The 10,265-nt window shown below is 37.9% G+C and overlaps 1 non-coding gene across 1 annotated transcript; it reads right to left on the bottom strand.

Moving 5' to 3' along the window:
• Nucleotides 1-1,321: 1,321 nt before the first annotated feature.
• Nucleotides 1,322-1,393, bottom strand: TRNAE-UUC (transfer RNA glutamic acid (anticodon UUC)). Its single transcript has one exon. It is a non-coding gene; the product is annotated as a tRNA-Glu (tRNA).
• Nucleotides 1,394-10,265: the final 8,872 nt, after the last annotated feature.

The following is a 10,265-nucleotide window of genomic DNA, read 5'->3' as shown; positions in this document are numbered from 1 at the left end:
ATAAATTCTAAACAAAGAAAGCAAATTGTTGTTTCAATCACTGATTTTCTAGCCTCAACTGGAATCTCTCTCTAATTTTCTTCAATACACTGGCTTTCTTTGGGATAATTGAACTTGGCATTTCCACAGTCTCACCTGACCCGCATCCAGGATCTCGGTCTTCCTCTCACTGGCCATGTTTCCTCAGAATGTTTTACACCATGATGCCTCTAATTGTATACGATCATCCTCCATTAGTTTCATATTTGATAGGAGCAGCAATTGCAGGGCCAATTACTATTGCTCTGTTTTATCACCTCCCATTACACAGTGTCAACTCCTAGGCTTTCCACTCCCACAACCTCTAGTCTTTGACTTTCTCCTAAAGTTATTAACCTGGGGTCTAACACTCTTGGAAATTCTACTCAAAATATAGACAGATAGAGAGACAGATGATAGATAGATAGACAGATAGATAGATAAGTAGGTAGACAGATAATAGGTGATTGAATGATTTTTAAAAAAGAGAGAGAAGGAGAGAAGAAAAGTAGGAAGGAGGGAGGGAGGAATAGAGTGGAAGGAAAGAAAGAAAGAAAGAAAGAAAGGAAGCAAGGAAGAAAAAAAGAAAATAGATATAACTTTACATGTTCAATTGCTTTCTGGACATGATATCTACCATTTTAATCAGATTTTAGATCAGTTCAAGATAACTGTACCTAAAGAATCTTAAGAGGAAAGGGGATCTAAATGACACCATACTCATAAACTCCCATAATTTCATCTATCTTGATTTTTCTTGTTTCTCCTCAAGGACATCCTCTCAGCATCAGTAGATCTTCTACAAGGTCACAGCTCAAGCACCCAGGCTACTAAGTCACAGATTCAAAAGTTCCAAAGTTCCTCTTGCAGGCTCTGTCACTGTCATATGGCGTAGGAAACCAGATGGAATGTACTTCAGTTTCCTGTTTAGAAGCTTGAATTTAACTCTTAAAAAGCACAGATTTTTACTGTTTTTCAGAAATGAGAAAACTTTCTAGGTGATGTATTGATAGTGTTGGATTACCAACCCGAACTACATTTTCTGACTGCAATAGAAATTCCTTCTTAGACTAAGAATCCTCAAGAGGTGCCTGTGAAACAGGCCTATCCACCTTGAGAGCCCACCCTAGTTTTATTCTTTCTCTAGCTCTCCAGTGAAGAAACTAGAGCTATCTTTTCACTCACTACTCACAGTTACTAGTTTTGAACCATGCCCCAATGAATTTCACCACTACCTTCTCTCTCTCCTTTATTTTATTTTATTTTTTATTTTGGCTACACTGCATGGCTTGTGGGATCTCAGTTCCCTGACCAGGGATTGAACCCGGGCCACAGCAGTGAAAGTGCTGAGTCCTAACCACTAGACCACCAGGGAACTCCCTCACCATTGCCTTTTTCATCAAAGCATCAAGACATCGATTTATGCATTGCCAGTGATATGCCAGCTCTGGCAACGTAACCATCAAGATAGCCCACGACCCCTAAAGTCCTCACGGTAAGGCAAGGCAGGAGATAGATTGTCCCTAGGCTGAGCAGCTGGAACCTGTCCCCTGTGGACAGATTTTCTAAGATAAAGACAATGGCAGGAACAAGGAGGAACTGAGTCCTGCCCAGATAAACGACAAAGAGACCACATATTTCTCATTCTTGAGGTCAAGAAGACCTCCCCAGCTACACATGTGCAGAAAGACTCCTTGGGGGTCAGAAAGGAGGGGGCACTATCCCAGAATAGGTGATGCCAAGCCCCCACCATAGGCCTCTGGACTGGGATCCATCTTGGAAAAAAGTTGCTTACACATGTTGGGGAAGTTCCTAGGGCAGGTAAGGTGTGGTAAAAGAAAAAGATAACTGGCCAAAGGTAGACAAAGACCCAGAAGAACTGCCCTGTATAAGTGATTTGATCACATCTCTGGGGCACTCCTCCTCATTAAGGAGGATGCCCACACCCTTTTCTCTCTGGGTGTGTATCTCTGCCTTGCTTCTGTCTTAAATAAACTGTTTCACTGTGTGTTCTCCCACTTGTTTTGCTGTGTCTGTAATAATGAACATTGTACGTATTTTTACAGTCTTTGCCTCCTTGAAACATTCTTGCTTTCAAGTGAGGCAAGATCCAGGGGAACTTTGCTTCTAGCCTCTAGCCCTTGCTGTTCTAGTGGCTAGGATTCCTGATTTTCACCCAGGCTCCCCAGGTTTGATTCCTGGGCATGGAACTAAGATCTCATTCAAGACGCCACTCACTGCTGTCTCCTCGAGACCAAGGGCACCGACATTTCACAGTCTCCATAAAGAAGTATGACTCATTAACTCCTCCCAGTGGACCCCATATCATGTTATTACACCTTTTCTCCCTGCTGTGTTTGAGTCTTCTGAGAAGCAAAAGCTAGGATGGGATTATATTTCCAAGAAATTAAATAGGGAACATGCTTGTGCTATGGCTGTATTGTGCCACCCTGCCCCAAATTCCTGTGTTGCCCTAACATCCAATGTTATGGTATTTGGAGATGTGGCCTTCAGGAGGTAGTTAGATTTAGATGAGGCCATTAGGGTGGAGTTCTCATGAGGGGAGTAGTGCCCTTATAAGAAGAAGAAGAGACCAGACAGCTTGCACTGTCTCTCACTCTCTCTCACAGTCATGTGAGGAAACAGTAAGGAGCTGGTCATCTGAAAACTAGGAAGAGAGGTCTCACCAGGAACTGAGTCTGCTGGCACCTTGATCTTAGACTTCTATCTTCCAGAATGGTGAGAAATAAATGTCTGTTTTTTAAGCCACCAGTCCAAGGTATTTTGTTAGAGCAATCTAAGCTGACTAACATGATAATTGGTTTTGAGAAGTGGGGTGCTGCTGTAATAAATACCTAAGAATGTGAAAGCAACCTTGGAACTGGATTATGGGTAGAGGCTCAAGGAGTTTAGAGGCGTATGCTAGAAAAACCTGGATTCCTTTGAATGATCTGTCAGAAGAAAGATGGATATGAAAGGTGATTCTAGGCAGCTCAAAAGAACTGTGGAGAGAGCCTCCATTTTCTTAAAGAAGGCAAATAAATCGTGTACAGAATCTTGGTAGAAATATGGATGTTAAATCTATTTTGTTGAGGTCTCAGGTGGAAGTAATTATGAGCTGTGGGGGTGATGTTGCCACCCCAGAGGGCCTGCAGGGCAGAGCATCAAACTAAATAGGATTATTCTCAAGCTAGGTTTGGGACTTACTGGAATAGAACATGCTAGGTTTGGGACTTACTTGGGCCCCAAAACTCTTTCCTTCTTTCCTATTTCTCCCTTTAGGAATAGCAATGTCTATCTTATGCCTGTTCCCACCATTGTATTTTTTAAGCATATAACTTTTATGGTTTCACAGGTTCACAGCTGAAGAGAGATTTTAGCCCAGAAGAAATCATACCCTATGGCTCACCCAAATCTGATTTAAATGATATTTATTTATTTTTAATTTTTATATTTTTAACATCTTTATTGGAGTATAATTGTTTACAAAGTAGTGTTAGTTTCTGCTGTATAACAAAGTGAATCAGCTATACATATACACATATCCCCACCCTCTTGTGCCTCATTCCCACCCTCCCTATCCCACCCCCTTAGGTGGACACAAAGCACCGAGCTGATCGCCCTGTGCTCGGTGGAATCTAGGGCTTCCAGCACCAGATGCTTCCCACTAGCTATTTTACATTTGGTAGTGTATGTATGTCAATGCTACTCTCTCACTTCTTCCCAGCTTACCCTTCCCCCTCCCCGTGTCCTCAAGTCGATTCTCTACGTCTGTGTCTTTATGTCTTTATTCCTGTCCTGCCCCTAGGTTCATCAGAACGCTTTTTCTTTTTTCTTTTTTTTTTTGATTCCATATATATGTGTTAGCATACGGTATTTGTTTTTCTCTTTCTGACTTACTTCACTCTGTATGACAGACTCTAGGTCCATCCACCTCACTACAAATAACTCAATTTCATTTCTTTTTATGGCCAATATTCCATTGTATATATGTGCCACATCTTCTTTATCCATTCATCTGTCAATGAACACTTAGGTTGCTTCCATGTCCTGTTTGCAGATGACATGATACTATACATACAGAATCCTAAAGATGCTACCAGAAAACTACTACAGCTAATCAATGAATCTGGTAAAATAACAGGATAGAAAATTAATGCACAGAAATCTCTTTCATTCCTATACACTAATGACAAAAAAATCTGAAAGAGAAATCAAGGAGACAATCCCGTTTACCATTGCAACAAAAAGAATAAAATACCTACGAATAAACCTCCCTGAGGAGACAAAAGACCTGTATGCAGAAAACTACTAGACACTGATGAAAGAAATTAAAGATGATACAAAACAGATGGAGAGATATACCATGTTCTTGGATTGGAAGAATCAACATTGTGAAAATGATTCTACTACCCAAAGCAATCTACAGATTCAGTGCAATCCCTATCAAGCTCCCAATGGCATTTTTCACAGAACTAGAACAAAATATTTTACAATTTGTATGGAAACACAAAAAAACCCCAAATAGCCAAAGCAATTTTGAGAAAGAAAAATGGAGCTGGATGAATCAGGCTCCCTGACTTCAGATTAAATGATATTTAGATGCAACTTTGGACTTGAGTTGTTGCTGGAAGGAGTCACCATTTCTGGGGCTGTTGGAATAGAAGTATATATTTTTCATGTGAGAAGGACATGGATTTTGGAAGCCCAGGGACAGATTGCAATGGATTTTTTGTTTCCCAAATTCATATGTTGAAGACCTAACCCTCAATGTAGTGATATTTGAAAATGGAGTTTTGGGGAGTTAATTATGTTTAGACTAGGTCATGAGGGTGAGATCCTCAGGATGGGATTAGTGACCTTATAAAAAGAGGAAGATGATCTCTCTGTCTCTCTCTCCATGCACACATACCAAAGAAGGTCTCAGTGAGCACACAGCGAGAAGGCAGCTTTCTGCAACCAAGGAAGAGAATTCTCACCAGACACATAAACTACTGGCACCTTGATCTTGGACTTTGAGCCTCCAGAACTTTGGGTAATAAATGTCTATTAGTCTATGGTGTTTTGTTATAGCAGCCCTAGCTCACTAAGACAGCCTGTGAGAGAAAATGAGGACATAGTTGGACAAGGCTGAGAGAATAACATGTCTGGATACAAGATTAAATCCTACAAAGTAAAGAGTGGAAAAAAAGAAGTTTAGATAGGAAGAGTATTAGATGGCAGGGCAGTCCTATGAGAGTTTGGGAAGGTTGGTGGGTAAAGTCACCCCCCAGAAGAGTATCAAGGCTCGCAGGAATGTGCCTGCATTAGCTTTCCTGCAATGCATACGAAGTGGGGAGCAGCCTGTTGGAATGTGGTGGTAGAGTCAGAGCATAGCAGCTGCGGTCATCAGTCAGCCGTCCTCTCCACGGTAGGAGACGTGAGGGACACACTTTCGTGGATACATAAAGGACATTGGTTTTGAATCAGAAAATCCAGGGTTCAAGTCTGAGGTTTGATATTTTCTATTTGGGAGACACGGAGCAAATGGGCTTTCAAAATTCTGTTTTCTCCTCTGAGAATGGCCTAAAAGGAAGTATACCTCTTTAATGGCATGATTCTAAAGATACACACAGACTATATATACATACAAATGTATACATATATTTGTGTGTGTGTATATATATATATATATATATATATATATATATATATATATATATATATATATATGTAAAGTGCGACAACAGTCCCTAGGGCACTGTGCAGACACAATAAATGCTAACTATTAGGATTATTAACATACATGCTATCAGTGCCCCAGAGTCTCATGTAAACAATCAGAATTCCATCCAAATGCAAATTATTGCAGCCCTGCTGGTCTCCGCTCATCCAGTTCCAATTATCAGGTCAATGTTTATTTATTTATTTATTTATTTATTTATTTATTTATTTATGGATTTGTTGTGTCTTCGTTTCTGTGTCAGGTCAATTTTTATTTATTTATTTATTTATTTATTTATTTATTTATTTATTTACTTATGGATTTGTTGTGTCTTCGTTTCTGTGCGAGGGCTTTCTCTAGTTGCGGCGAGCGGGGGCCACTCTTCATCGCGGTGCGCGGGCCTCTCACTATCGCGGCCTCTCTTGTTGTGGAGCACAGGCTCCAGACGCGCAGGCTCACCAACTGTGGCTCACGGGCCTGGTCGCTCCGCGGCATGTGGGATCTTCCCAGACCAGGGCTCGAACCCATGTCCCCTGCATTGGCAGGCAGATTCTCAACCACTGCACCACCAGGGAAGCCCTATCAGGTCAATTTTTAACGGAAAACCCTTTTACCAACACACAGAGGCACACAATTTCCACAGATAAGTTGCTTTGATCCCAGACTATGATAAACTTTGAAATGCTTACAATGCTCTTGATCAACATTAAATTCCTTGGAACTGTGAATTCAGACAGACATATTGAAACACATTAATTAAGAAAAAAGAACACTTGAATTTATTAGGGAGCTGTAATTTACCCATATTTTAGCGGAATAGTGCAAGCTAAGTGACAGATGCTTTGAAGCAGATATAGTTTGTGAAGTAAAGAAGCACTAGAGCAACAAATAATAAGCTGTACATGTGGCATAATTTATGAGGTGGCATCAGTTGCGGTGGAATTACCAGTGAAGACCCACTTATGTCTTGGGGCATCAAAATAAGCCATGCTGACATCTAAAATGTCAAAACCTCTACAAAAGATCTTGATTTCTCCCAACTACACTTACAGTTTTGCACAAAAAATTTAATTGAGGAATTTGATTTTCCCATCAGTTATTGATTCTTTTTTAACCCAAGATTAAAGGAAGACTTTCCAAACCCACCCCCACAGGGGGCTGTCAGTGACAGCTGGTTGGAGTTTCTTAATCTGCATACTCCTGTGTGGTACTTTTGGATAAGGAATAAACAACCAACTGAACAGAGGCAAATAAAAACCCTGCCTTCTACTAAGAGCTCTAACTGGTAATAACAGATTCTGAGGAAGTCACCTAAGCGTTATATCCTTGTAAACATGGAACCCCTCTAGATGACATTATAGGCTATAACACTGCTCCCCTTGGAGATGTTTCTTTTCTGTAAGATGCAATTATGGACTGTTTGGTTCCTTTGAAATAATGGAAATGCACACATATATGTACTTACATATAGTTGTGTGGCTTTTAAAAGTCTCAGCAGAGGGCATTTGTGTTCTTTGACCTCTTGAGCATCTTCTTCTAAGATATGATGAGGGAAGACTTGTGAGGAACAAAATCTAGAACAAAAATCCACTGACAATGAGGTGGTTGTTGATGTGTTACCAGCCTGGACAGAGGACAGGCCAGGGGACAGCTGTCCACAGGGCACGACTCCAGTGGTTCAACATCTCTGGACTTTTAGTTCCAGATACTCAGATTTTTCATATGTATTTCAGTACCTAGCTGATGAAAAATAAATTAGACTGCTTCTACTGAGATAGAAAATATTGTCATGGGTTATTTTTTAAAAATTAAAAGAAAGCACACACACACAGAGCCTTCTCATTGCTACCAATGTTATACAGTTGACACTGTTTAATTCTTGTCATTAAGATACATTGGATGGTGGTTGACTGAGGTCTACAGTAGCAAATATACAGGTGAAATTTTAAAACAACAATTCAAAGCCTATTCTTTTAATAGAGGACAAGCTATGTGTTTTCCTATTTGAATTATTAAAATATTAAATGATTTCATAATCTTTCAAAGATGTTCTGTGATTCTGAAAATGGCAGACTATTGACCATTGCATTAAATTCCTTATTGTGAAAATACATGATTTTTATGAACAAAAAGTAGTTTTTCTCTGGCTCTACTAAATGGATATTAAACCAATATTAGAAAAAATAAACTAAAAGACTGTTATGAGATTAGATAGTCTAAAGTGAAACTTTGACGTCACTATGTCTTGATATAGATGATGGCATATTCATTCTCGGCTCAGACTGCAAACACAAAATTACACTGCAAAGAAGGTGTAAAATAACCTTTGTGTCACTGCAGCATCAGAACACAGGTTAAAGCAGAGTGTGAAGGCAGGAAAGAGAGGACAGGTTAAAGATAAAATTGAAATATTGAGGTTAGGGCAAACAAGAAAATCATTCTCTTATTTTCATTAATTTAAGTAACAAACAATATACAGCCAACACTTTGCAAAATATGTTGGAAATAAAACCATCCAAAAATTAATTACTAAAGGTTGTATTTTAAGAAGTGCTTTAGAACCCTCATGTGCTGTCTCTGTTTGGTAATAGGGGCCTTGCAGCAGGGAGCAGCTGATGTAAGGCAAGAGGGTGGGGAGCTGGAAGTCATGATCTTGCCTGGCCAGTTGGGGGCTACTGCCTGATATCACTGTGAGGTTCGTGATCTGATCCTTATTGACAAGGAACTAGAAAGTTTTATCAGCTCTCCTGGAGTGTCCTCTGTAGTCTCTCATATATATGTGCATGTAGTTGCACTTATCCTAAACTGTACATGCATGGTAAATCTCAACAAAATTTTGTCATCTTTGTAAAATGAGAACTAAATAATCTTTAGTTTTATATAATTGTGCTAGTTTGCTAAAGCTGCCATAACAAATTACAATAGATTGTATAACTTAAACAACTGAATTTTATTTCTCACAGTTCTGGAGGCTAAAGTGTGAGATCAAGGTGTCAGCAGGGTTGATGTCTTCTGAGACCTCCCTCTTTGGTGTGCAGACTGTTGTCTTCTCCCTATGTCTGTGTCCTAATCTCTTCTTGCTAAAAGGACATCAGTCATATTGGATTAGGGCCCACACTAATGACTCCACTTTAACTTGAACAACTCTTTGAAGACCCTATTTCTAAGTACAATCGCATTATGAGGTACTGGGTAGGAGTTTAGGACTTTAACATATGAAGTTGAGGGGGGCACAATTCAACTTACAACAATAGTTGATCTCTAACATATATGGATAGATTATACATATATGTATATAATCTATGTCTATATATAATTAATTATGTAACCTCTCTATATATAGTTCATTAATCTCTATCACTATTGAAATGTCTGTCTATAAGATGTATATATTTTCATCTTAAAAAAATTCAAGACTCTTCAGTATATTTTGTAAGGTTTAGAAGGAAATAGTGTCATACGAATATATTTCTGACATAGTATCAAGGATTCTAAAAATCATAGATAACATAAGCCTAAAAAATAATTATATATATATATATTTTTTTTTAATTATTATATATATTTTAAAAGGTAGAAAGTAGATTACACTAATTATAGAGCAGTCAGTTTGATGTAATCCATGGTTTATAGTCTAATTTTAATTATTAAATCATATTTTGGATTTTATATATATACAATATATGATATATATATTATAATATATATATATATAAATAGAGTGTGTATATATAGAGAGAGGAAGAGAGAGAGAGATTTTTGATCACTAAGAACAAATATAAAGTTCTCTAATACAAAGTACCTTTAATTTTTTTTTTGCAATTTTGTAAACAATACTAGATAGACACATATTTGGCAGACAAAATAAGTTCAGATTTTCTAATATGTTAGAAGTAATTAAAAGTAATATATAAAGACTTGTAAATACTGTTAGAAGAGCAACAAGGTTTCCTGAAACAAGAAGAAAAATTTGGTCTTACCCTGGTAATATGAAGGTACAAGAGCTACAGCTATTTAATTAGATTTATTTTCTGTAGAAATAAAAGGCTCAGAATGGTATGCTGGATAAAAAATGAAATTGATATTTGTGTTAGCTCAGTAACAAGATTTTATGAACCAAGTGTCTGATAATATTACATATCCATAACTGGGAGTGTTCTAGGAGAAGATCTTTACAACATTGTACAAGGAATTCAGACATTGATTGATTATATTACATTTAAGTTCCCTTCTAAACTTAAAATGTTATATTAAATTATGATATAGATCAGAGAGGGTTTTTGATTAATATTTAATAGTTGCTTTCTTTGGATTTTAATGCATGAAATAAACTCAGGTTGAAACCCTGAATTTGCAGGATGATAATCAACTCTCAGGCATTTCCATACCACATAGCTAAAGTTTTGCAAATTATAAATGTATTGTACTTGTAGTGTAATAACCATACATTTTTTTTCAAACTTTTAACCTTTTTATTTTTGAATAATGTTAGATTTGGAGAAGAAGTACAAAGATAGGACAGATAGTTCCCACGTAACTTTCA

This window comes from Eschrichtius robustus, chromosome 8 (genome assembly GCF_028021215.1).
Source record: "Eschrichtius robustus isolate mEscRob2 chromosome 8, mEscRob2.pri, whole genome shotgun sequence".
NCBI lineage: Eukaryota > Metazoa > Chordata > Mammalia > Artiodactyla > Eschrichtiidae > Eschrichtius > Eschrichtius robustus.
This window is presented reverse-complemented; position numbering and strand designations above follow the sequence as displayed.